Source organism: Chamaea fasciata, unplaced genomic scaffold, assembly GCF_029207755.1.
Source record: "Chamaea fasciata isolate MVZ Bird 193981 ecotype frontalis unplaced genomic scaffold, bChaFas1.0.hap1 SCAF_8, whole genome shotgun sequence".
Lineage (NCBI taxonomy): Eukaryota > Metazoa > Chordata > Aves > Passeriformes > Sylviidae > Chamaea > Chamaea fasciata.
Genome location: NW_027094093.1, coordinates 36,578,644 through 36,589,509, shown reverse-complemented (window position 1 = coordinate 36,589,509; position 10,866 = coordinate 36,578,644). Strand labels below are relative to the sequence as shown.

At 37.7% G+C, this 10,866-nt stretch overlaps 1 long non-coding RNA gene across 1 annotated transcript; it reads left to right on the top strand.

Annotated features, from left to right (window-relative positions):
- The first annotated feature begins 1,239 nt into the window (after window positions 1-1,239).
- LOC136293025 (uncharacterized) lies at window positions 1,240-7,581 on the top strand. Its single transcript, XR_010722065.1, has 4 exons — window positions 1,240-1,301; window positions 2,047-2,153; window positions 7,183-7,265; window positions 7,394-7,581. It is a non-coding gene; the product is annotated as an uncharacterized lncRNA (long non-coding RNA).
- Window positions 7,582-10,866: the final 3,285 nt, after the last annotated feature.

Sequence of the window (10,866 nt, the reverse complement as noted above, 5' to 3'; positions counted from 1 at the left end):
TTGTGTGATGTGAACTCTTCCCGGGAAAGCTCCTGATAAGAGCTGGGCACATCCTCCAGTTAAGGATATTTAAAAGGGATTTTTTCCTGGTGAGGAAAGAGATTTACAGTGAGAAGATCCTGACCAGCATCTCCTGGGCAGTGAGGCAGCAGGAGAAATTCCCGTCATTGGCTTGGACCGAGGGAATTAGGGAATGCTGAAAGATCCTGGGCTGCAGGTCAGACACTGATCTCCAGAGATTTTTCGTCAGAGGGCACTCGTAGACATGGGCAGAGAGAAATAATCAAATTTAGTATTTTTTTAGGTACTTCTGACCCCTCCTAAAAAACACCAAAGCAAACCAACCCCCACCCCCCAAGCCCCATCAAGTAGGCTGAAATGAGTTCTCAAGTGAAATCTGCTAATTTAGATTTGTTTTCTCACTTTTTCTCCATAAAGTCTATTAATTTCTTGGTAAAACTCTCTTAAAGTAAGTCACAGTAATCTTGTTTTTCCCAAGGTCAGGCAATGAGTCAGTAGTGGGCAGTCAACGTCCATGGAAAACCCTACAATAATAACATTCATCCTATAAATAACAAACTGGTTTGTATGCCTGATAGGAGGAAATAAATTTTGAGAGTGATTTCAGTATCAAGTGATGGAGCTGTTTATTGAATAAACCAGAAGTGAAACACATTATTAAAAGTTATGAAAAAATAACTGCAGAATGCCAGTCAAAACATCGTATTTTGCCATGCTACTTAAATTCAGCAGCATTTTCCCTGTGAAATATATTTTCCCTGTGAGTTTTTAAGTAAATATTTTCCTGGGAAATTATGAAGTGTATATTGCTCGAGAGAATCTAGTCTTGAATAAAATCCTTTTCTTTTTTTTTTTTTTTTGGACAGGTTGTAGCAATGGTCCCTACTGACCCCAAAATATACAAATGGCTTGGATTTTGCCTAATTACCAGTTTTCACTGTTTTGATACTGAAACATGGAAATATTTTTTTTAATTGTACTCTGATCTGATGCAAAATTTGCACCTTTCAAACTGAAAGGTCTGCGCTTCACACAAGGCATGAGAAACAGAGAAGTTACTCTGGGACTCAGTGAGGATGAATTAAACAGAGGATTTTCTGTTGCTGGAGGTAGAGAAACGTGGTTGCAATCATGCCCGAATTTGTGGGCGTGCAAAACACTTGCAGCTGGGAAGAAAATATAATGGTCAAGTTCAACTGAAATATTCACAGGTTGAATTCTCTTCCCTGTGATGGTTTGTCACTAGATTCAGTCATTGCCCAGTAGAAAAACAATTTCTGGTAAATGCTGGCTCTATTTTTTGTCAGCTAAATATGCAATGAACCAGTTATTAATTTTTTTTTCCTTGTAGAAAGGACCTAAACCTTCCTTTTTAGGTTTAAGATAAATAACTCACATTCCATCAAAATTATGACCTACTGCTAGTTGAAATCTCTCGTTCAGATTAACGTTCTGAGTCAAACCCCATATTTCTTGGCAAAATATTACTTGAGATATAAGAATATCACATTCCAGGTGTATCAACTACCCCTCATGGTGGTGGTGTGAAGCTCCATATAGCTTTGAAGAGTAAGGTATTTTCATATGCAGAGAATATATTTGTTATAGCACAATTAAGATTTGCAAAACTCCAGGCTGGTTTTCTGCAGCACCAAGTTGTAGGTCTCACCCATTTCTGCATCGTGCATCACCTCCTGCCGAACCAAAGCATAATCTCCTTGAAAAATCGCGTTAAATTTGATTTAAAGTCCTGAAGGGAAGGTGATGCCTATGAATTGTTCCTGTGGTTAATTATTAGAAAACTGTGTTGTGTTTCTGCTCTGGATTTGAGTGCATTTCTATTTACCAGTGTTTGCAGCAATTTATACCATTTCTCTAATAGTGGCTGAATTTTCAATTTTGCCACAGTTTAACCTTTGCAGGAGATAACTAAGGAAAGGATTTAGTTTAGTAAGTCAGTTCCTGAGAGAAAAAAAAAAAAAAGCTTCAAAAAATTTCACTAGCACCTTTCTAAACCTTTCCTAGGTTTGTGACCTGCAAACAGTAAATAGAGGGACAGAAGAGGACACTTTTCCCTGCCTGATTCTTCTGAAGATGGAATAATGATGGATGTGGACTCCCTGTACAGAGAGGTAAGACCTGGACCAGACAAACAGCCAAGAGAAGGTTTTGGCAGCATAAAAGTGTTTAATTTGAGCTCTGGTATGATCTCAGTCCGTGAACACTGCTTTTTTTTACATCCTAGAACTTGCAATATTCAGACTGCAGCTCTTTGTGTGAGCCGGCGCTCCAAGTACCAAAAACCAGGATGGTTGTGGAGTGCAGATTCCACTGGCTACTCCAGGGAATCTGGAGTGCCCACACACTTTAGACTATGGGCAAAGAGATAATGCTGGAAATTCAGGTGGGGGGAAAGCTTATTAATGAGGAGTGGTGTGATAGCACCTAGGGAAATGCTTTGAGAAGGAGCAAGGAATGCGTAGCAGGAAAGCCAGTGTTGCCATATCCCGATGGGGCTGGAATTTGGGAAGGCATGGAGAGCTGCACCAGCCCTGGAGAAGGAGTGCCCTGCTGGGCAGGGGAGGGAGCAGAGGGAGAGCTGGAAGTTGCAATATTCAGACTGCAGCTCTTTGCGTGTCTGAGCTGGTGCTCCAAGTACCCAAACACCAGGATGGTTGTGGAGCGCAGATTCCATTGGCTACTCCAGGGTGCATTTTGGAGTACGGGCAAAGAGATAAAGCTGGAAATTCAGGTGGAGGAAAGCTTGTTAATGAGGAGTGGTGTGATAGCAGCGAGGCAAAAGCTTTGGGAAGGAGCGTGGAGTGCACAGTGGGAAAACCGAAGTCACCATATCCCAACGGGGCTGGAATTTGGGAAGGCATGGAGAGCAGCACCAGCCCTGGAGGAGGAGTGCCCTGCTAGGGGGGGAAGGAGCAGAGGGAGAGCAGCTGTGGCTGCTGGCACATCCAGCTGCCCAGAGCTGCCCACCCTCGCAGATGAGGCTGGCACCAGACTGCAGGAATGAGGCCGGGGCGATGCTAACGAGGCTGAATTGATCTGCATATATTACAGAGCAGCACCGCGGCGCTCGCATAATCACAGGGCTGCAAAGTGGGTCCAGGGGAACACCTTGACTTCCCCAGGAAATGAGGAGGCAGCTGCGAGTGGTTTTTTGGCAGGAAAGTGCTCCTGCTTTTTTGAGGATTGTCAGCCCGGCATTGTTCGCTCTCCTCGTGGTCTGGGCATCGCCACCACAAGATTTAGTGGTCTGTGTTACGGACCTGGATGGAAACTCCTGCCTGAAAAATCATGTTACAACACCAACACCATAAATGTATTATGGAAAACCTGTTTTGTGGGGATGGAGAAAAATGGGAAGTATTGTTTTGGTAAACGGGAAATTATTTCTCTCTCTCTCATTTAATGATCTGAGTCACACTGCAGGACTCCTGTGCTAAAAATGAATTTATGTGGAGAAAGTGACACTCCAAGTCCTCAATTCTTTGGTTAAATTTCTGATCATTAAAATTTCCCACCGATTTTAGAGATGTGACCATCAGACTTAGTGGGCAGTCCTGCTTCTTTCAGTGCATGAAATTCTTTCTTTCAGTTTCAGAGCCAAAACAAAAAAGAGGTAAAAATTGAAAAAAAAGTCATTTACGTGTGTCTTATGTGTGTATAAAACATACATGTATAAAAGACACATGTAAATGTTTTCTTTATTTATAAACATTTTAAAATTTTTTATTTTTTTATATAATAAAATGACATATTTTAAAATATACAAATATATATAGTGTATAATATATATAATAATTTGTAAGCTATATATAATATAATATTATACATCTATATATAATACAATATAATATAATAATATATATTTTATATAATATCTATTATATAAATAAATATTATATTTTATATTATCTAAAATAAATATTATATATTTAAATATATATTATTATATAAATAGATATTATATGTATTTTCAAAAACACCAACCATGAACTTTTCAATAGATCGGCTTTGCCAAAAAATCTGATGGGTTTTCATGGAGTTAAAATGAAGGGAATTAAAATGATCTGTATTTGAACAAGATGATGTTTGTGCTCATATTTACAGCTTTTATAACACCAGATTATCTCAAAATGATGATATTTGCTCCAGTCAGTTCTTTCAAGTATAAATTCTTTCTATACTTTCTATGCTCATAATTTTAGGTGTTGCATGCAGAACCCCTTTCAACTCACTATAATAATTAGTACTGATATAAAATATGTTTCCTCACAGTTTAGAGCAGGATCCTGGGTGTTGTTTGTCTATTAAATGCTGTGAATTCGAGATCGTTGGTCAAGAAGAGTTTTATAGATTTCAAATATGTTTCTTATGAACACGTGAACACTGTCTGGAGACGTTTGGCCAGTAGTTTGAATGACAGTGTTGAAGGTGCAGAAAGCTCCAACGACAAAGAAAATGGAGAAAAATGAAAAAAGAAAGAAAAAAGGGGGAAAATTTAAAAAGAAAACAGCAGCAGAAAGAGACAAGGAAATCTCTCAGCCCTTTTTTACCATAAAGAACAAGCCGTAATCAGGACTTGCTGATCAGCTGTAAACTTCTGCATTCTGCATTTCCTTAGGCAACCACGGTTGTCCTCCATGAGGATTGTTTCAGCAGATCCTGCAGGATTTGAGGGAGAGCAGGATGTTTCAGCAGTCCCCAGAACTGCCAGCTCAGTCATGCACTTGGTGAAGTGCAAAATGTAACATGATGCCTTTAGAGAAAGCAGCCTGTAATGCAAGAAGACAAATCACTGATTTGGAAGTGATGTGTTCCTTGTACTTGATATGCTCATTTATAGGCAAGGAATTTATTTGATCCCAAATTCAGGAATTTAACCAATCAGGCAGATAATTATGTGGTCATTGAGTGAAGAAATGAGGAAAAAAAAAAAAAAAAAAACCTCATCAAGATCCCTGTTGCAGAAAACAAGTGTATAAATTAGGGAACAAGTGACAAATCCTGAAGAGGGAAGGAATATCCTAAATAAAGTCCAATTCCAGGCGTGCAACTTGTGTAACATTAAAGCTGTGCTTGTACAAGAAGTGAGGAAATTGAAACTGGAGAGAGACAAGTCAGCATTAACGCTGAACCTTGCCCTCTTAATTTCTAAAATGAATTTATTTTTATTTTTTCACACTCACAATGCATATGCCAATGTAAATGACAGAGCATTATTAACACAAACAATATTAAGGCATTGAAATACAGAGAGCTTAGATTTTATTTGGTTTTAAGCTCTGGCTGAACAGAAGCAGTGTACGGCTCCCTCCTCTCTCACACACGTTTGTTAGGCTGGTGTGTTTTGGTTTTTAGTGTGAATTTCTTTCTATTTTAGGTTTGAATTATGAGTCATATAGTGAATGCATTTGTATTTGTAGTCAACGTATAGTTTAATTTATAGCTATAAAATGTATTAAATTTTTAAGAGGAGGTATAAAATAATTACAAAAAATTTCAAGGTCACACATCTATTCTTTGGGCTTTTGAATAACATGTGGTGGCTAATTTTGAGAAGAATTTTCAAACTCTCAGGAAGCATTTTAAAGTATTTCAGCTGAGCAGGAATCTCAGGGTCAGGAACAGTGCATCAGATTTGGATCGAAAAGGACTTAGGTCATAGTGCTTTCTATTTATTTTACTTTTCCTTTTCTATTTTTTTTTTTTGCTAGAAGTTTATTGTCAAACATTTTTATATTTTTATAGATAAATCAAAATTGACTAAATATTGCCGTAAAAAAGTGTAAACCCTTCTTACAAATTAGCACTTCACAGCATTTGACAGACAAACACCACCCAGGATCCTTCTCAAAACTGTGAGGAAACAAATTTTATATCAGTACTAATTGTTATAGTGAATAGAAAGGGTCTCTACATGCAGCATATGAAATAATAAATATAGAAAGTACTGAAAGAATTTATACTTAAAAGAACATTTTTTTGAGATAATCTGGTTTTATAAAAGCTGTAAACATGTGTGCAAATATCATCTTGTAAAAATATGGATACCATTTTAATTCCCTTCCTTTTAACTCCATGAAAACCCATCAGATTTTTGGCAAAGCTGATCTATTGAAAGGTTCATGGATTTTTTTTTTTTTTGAAAATACATATAAGACACATGTAAATGATTTTTTTTTCAATTTTAACTCTTTTTGGCTCTGAAACTGAAAGAGAGAACTACATGCACTGAAAGAAGCAGAATTACCCTCCAAGTCTGATGGTCAAATCTCTAAAATCGGTGGGAAATTTTAATGATCAGAAATTTAACCAAATAGATGAGGACTTGGAGTGTCACTTTCTCCACATAAATTCATTTTTTGCACAGGAGACGTGCAGCGTGTCTCAGATCATTAAACGGGAATGTTTGGAATAGTCCACAAAGTGCATTTCACTCAGGTTATTATTTTTTTTTCCCCTCTAAATACCGAGAATGCATTAAGATAATTGCAACAGAGTAATTAGACTTTCTCCTAAAAATGACTTGTCTACAAGTGGTTTAATAGATTAAGGATTTTAAAGGGGTTGGAGAGAACCAGTTACAGTAATCAGAGAAGAAAAAGTGCTGAAGGTATCACGAAGGCTCATAATTAAACCGAAGCTTACAGCTCAATTAAACTTGAGCATCATTATGCATAAAACATCAGTGGGCATCAAGAGTCCAATAAAAAAGAGATGGGATCCATGTGAAACAGCTAAGAGGTAAGGCAGGATATGGACTGGCCCAAGACTTCCAGATGAAATTTAGGAAAACGGGGAATAAAATTGATGTTGAAGTTTTCATGTTCTTCTTTCAGTTAAGAGTCCTGTGTTAATTTTTTTTTTAAAGCTTCAGCGGTCAAATAATTAAAATACTGTGGAATTCCTGTCACTGTAACAATGTTAGGAAGAGCACGTTGGTCAAAACCAGTGTGCCATAAACCCTTTGGGATATTACAGGCAAAAGAAATTTGTTGCACAAAGAAAATTTCGTATGAAAAGTCGGGTTTTTTTCACAGGAAAGCAGATTTTGATGCTTTTCTCTGAAGAAAATCATTGCAGATGATTGAAATCAAAAAATTAAAAAAACATTGATTGTGCAATTTGTGTTTCTGTATTTAGGATGGTGAGGGCTGGGAGAAGTACTGTGGGAATAAGAAGTTGTGGAGTGTCACAGGGGGAATGAAGAGGTCCTGGCATGAAAGGTTTGACACAGATCCTATAAGATTCACAGCTATTAATAACATATTATATTTTGATACTGTTGCCTTTTTTATTTGCAGCTTTGCATGATCCAATATTCTCCTTTCCTCTGTGCTGCCCACTGGATTAGTACCTGCAGGAAACCTCCCAGCTCCCCTTGGAGAAATATGATATTAGGAAGCACATGTCATTATTTAATACAGAGGAAAGAGGAAAATCTCAAAGTGAGTGGCTTGAAAGTCCAAGTGCCAGCACATTTCAGATCCAAACTCTTCCCTTAAAACTACAATAATAGTAAAATTCCCATTGTCTTCCTAGGAAGTGCTTTGTAGTGTTTATGGGATATTATTTGTGCAAAGGCTTTTAGTCAGGGATTAAATTATCACTTAATACCCGTTTTAAAGGAGTTTAGTCTGGGAGAGTTTCCAGGCACCAGATGGAACATGTGAGGCAGAGTGAGTTAAATTAAAAATTGCAGGAGTTCAGGTTTGGGTCTGAACGTGGCTCTCCTGCATCCTGACTGGATGTCCCCAGTTCTGGAATGTTCCTTAGGGGATTCTCTCCCGAGGTGAATTCAGCTGCTGGCTCCTAACTCCAGGCAATATCCAGAGGGGTGGGATCACAGAATCCCAGATCTGAGCACTCCTTTGACCATGTCTTAATTAGTGACCGTGTCTTGGATCGTGTCCTAATTTTATTTGTGTTTATGGTGAAATGAAGGTGCTCCAGTGTTAATTGGGAAGGGTCTATCAGGCCGTGTAGAAATTCCCTCCTAATTTAGAACTCCGGCATGGGTTAACTGGGCACTAATATCTCTGAATGTGTGCCCACATCCCTGCTCTGCGGTAAATACGAATTTAGCTCCACTCACAAAGAGTGCAGGATAAACCAATTTAAATTTGTCCTGCCTGGTTAGCTCCTGTGAAGCAAATTGGTGCTCTTTGATAGTGTTTAGATTTTATTGTGAAATCAACAGTTAAGTGTACACTGTACATTAGCCCAAGCAGCGTGTTTGCTCCTGCTCAGGACCTTAAGTGTTATTTTTGTTATTATACTTGTTAGAGCGTTGTTGTATTACACTAAATAACATTAGCTAAAATTGTAATTACAATCATTATGTTCTTATTGTATTAGCTGCTATGTTGTGATAATATGATCACAATATTACGGTGATGGTGGTGGTGATAAACAGGCAATTCTGTAAATTCTTTGTGCAGCTGAAGCCACGGTAGGAGCATGATGGGATAAAGCCTTTAATGTTTACTCTGACATCAGCTGAAAGTGTAAAGAGATAAAATTTTCGTCTCAAAGCCAACCCTTAGAAATTCAGATGCTCAGGATAGCACATCTGAACTTCCTGAAGGAAGGACTTTTCTTTTGGGGCCCCTTAGAAAACAAAGGCTGAGGTGCCCCAGAGCATCACCCCGAGGCAACACATCGGTGTTAAATTTACTCACCAGTCCTTTAGGTCAGTTTGTGCATTTTGTTTCTCGAAACTTTTTGAATAAAGAGAAAACCCCAAGAGAGAATACTGAGGAAAGCTGCAGAGGGGCGCAAATTCCAACCAATCCTTGTCCTTAAGAGTCTTGATGGAAACCCACAGTTCGATAAAGCAGTTTTAAGCACCCACACAGGCAAATCTTTTGAGTCTGACATGTTTTGTGTGGGCCCTCTATTTCTCAATTTAAAAATACACTGGATATTAAAGATATGAAAGAATTTAAAGGGTTTGCTAAGCAAATAAAACAGGTGAATTTGTGAATCCCATTATCTGTCCCTTCCTAGGTAATTCAGTCTGATAACAAATGTTTGTACCGTGATATTTCTGTGGCCCGAGTGAATGAGCAAGGAGTGAGCAGAACAATATTTCATCTTGAGGCTTTTTTTACTCTTTCCCAGAAGATGCTGTTAGCAGCGTGCAAAAAAATTGTATTATACCCAAAATTGTACAAAAATAAATTCCCTCCCCCCAAGCCAATAGGTATTGTTTTACAGCTGGGAGACGGAAAACATATTGGTTGAAAACATTACAATATTTAAAAACCACATGGAGTTGTAAAAATTGGAATGAGTCCTCTAAATCTTCGATAAAATGGTTAATCAGTTGATCCTTAACAACTGCTATGTACAGTACAGAGAGCTTATAATTCACAAATGCAGGTTCAAGCAGTGTTCCCCCAAGGACGGGGAGAACAGATTGAAACACTGAAAAGAAAGGAGAAGGAGACAGAAGGAAAGAAATAATTAAATAAAAATGTCAAATTCTTTTTTTTTTTTTTAATGTTTTGTGTTTTCCCAACTCTTTTTCTCTGTCTCTTAACCCTGAAAAAAAAAATATATATCCTCTCACTCTCAATGGAAATAATCAGTTCAGTATTTTTTTTTAATACTAGTTATTAAACTTACTTGCTACTTTTTTCATCTCTTCTAAGAAATCATCTGTATTTTGCAAAATTTAAAGCCAAAGGCTAGCTTGTCGTACAAGAAAGCAAAGATATATATGGGGTTTTTTTCCCTTTTTTAATGACAGTCGAACGGTAGTCCCACAACTCACCAGTGCATTCCAAAAATTTCATGCTGTCATCATAAAAATCTGACTGTAGCAGAATCTGTCTGGCACTAGACAGAGCCCTAATGACCCTAAACTCACATACGATCCCTGGTGATCAGAAGAAGAAAAATACAGTAAAAATAGAGAAATATGTAAACTGCTTAAGTGACAGAAAAATATCCTCTGGAGAACGTCATTCATTTTTTTTTCCCCCTGTCTTTCACAACTGTCAGAGGTACCAGGTCTCTGAACTTGTCTTTTGTGTTGCTGAACAGGAAGCATTGGAGAATTTTCCAGTCACTTGGAAAGTGAAATTAGTGATGAAGTGGGGTCGTTCCCCCATTCTTACAGTTCCAGGAGCACGTTCCCACTATTTAAACAGGAAGCCCAGCATAACTTTTACAAATGTTGGGAGTGTCGAATTTCCGTCACCACACTTTTTTTTTTTTTTCTTTTTTTTTTTTCTTTTTTTTTTTTTTTTCCCAAGGCTTCATTTAACGAGAAATTTTTTGTGTTACAAGACAAACCAATCAACAAGGTTTTACTTGGACATAGAAATCATGGAATAACACGTGGATTTTTTTGAAAAAAAAATCAGTGTCTTGTATGTGCTTTCCCCCCTTTTTTTCTTGTTATACAAAATAACTTGATAGCTGATTGATTTCTCACGTTGCTATGAATTAAGCAGGGAGGAGCTGATAGGATTCTTTGAGAGTTCAAAAGCATTCCAGAGAAATTATGCCGAAGAAACAAAGAATTTCACAGAGTTTGATATATTTTTTGCCATATTGTGTGACATTTGATGTTTTTACCTCCAGCTTTTGAAATCAGCCTGATAGCAGAGGCTTCCTTCTGTCTCTCTCGACGGTAGAGAGATAAGACAGAAAATATGAATCATAAATGCGCTGACCCCAAAAGAAATGAGAAATATCAGTGGAGAGTTGCTTTGAATAAATTACAGGCACTTTAAAGCCATTTGGTGTTTAATTCATTGTGGTTTTTAATGTTAGCAGTTAGCAGTGTATTCTGTTGTGTTTAGCTCTGCCACCACA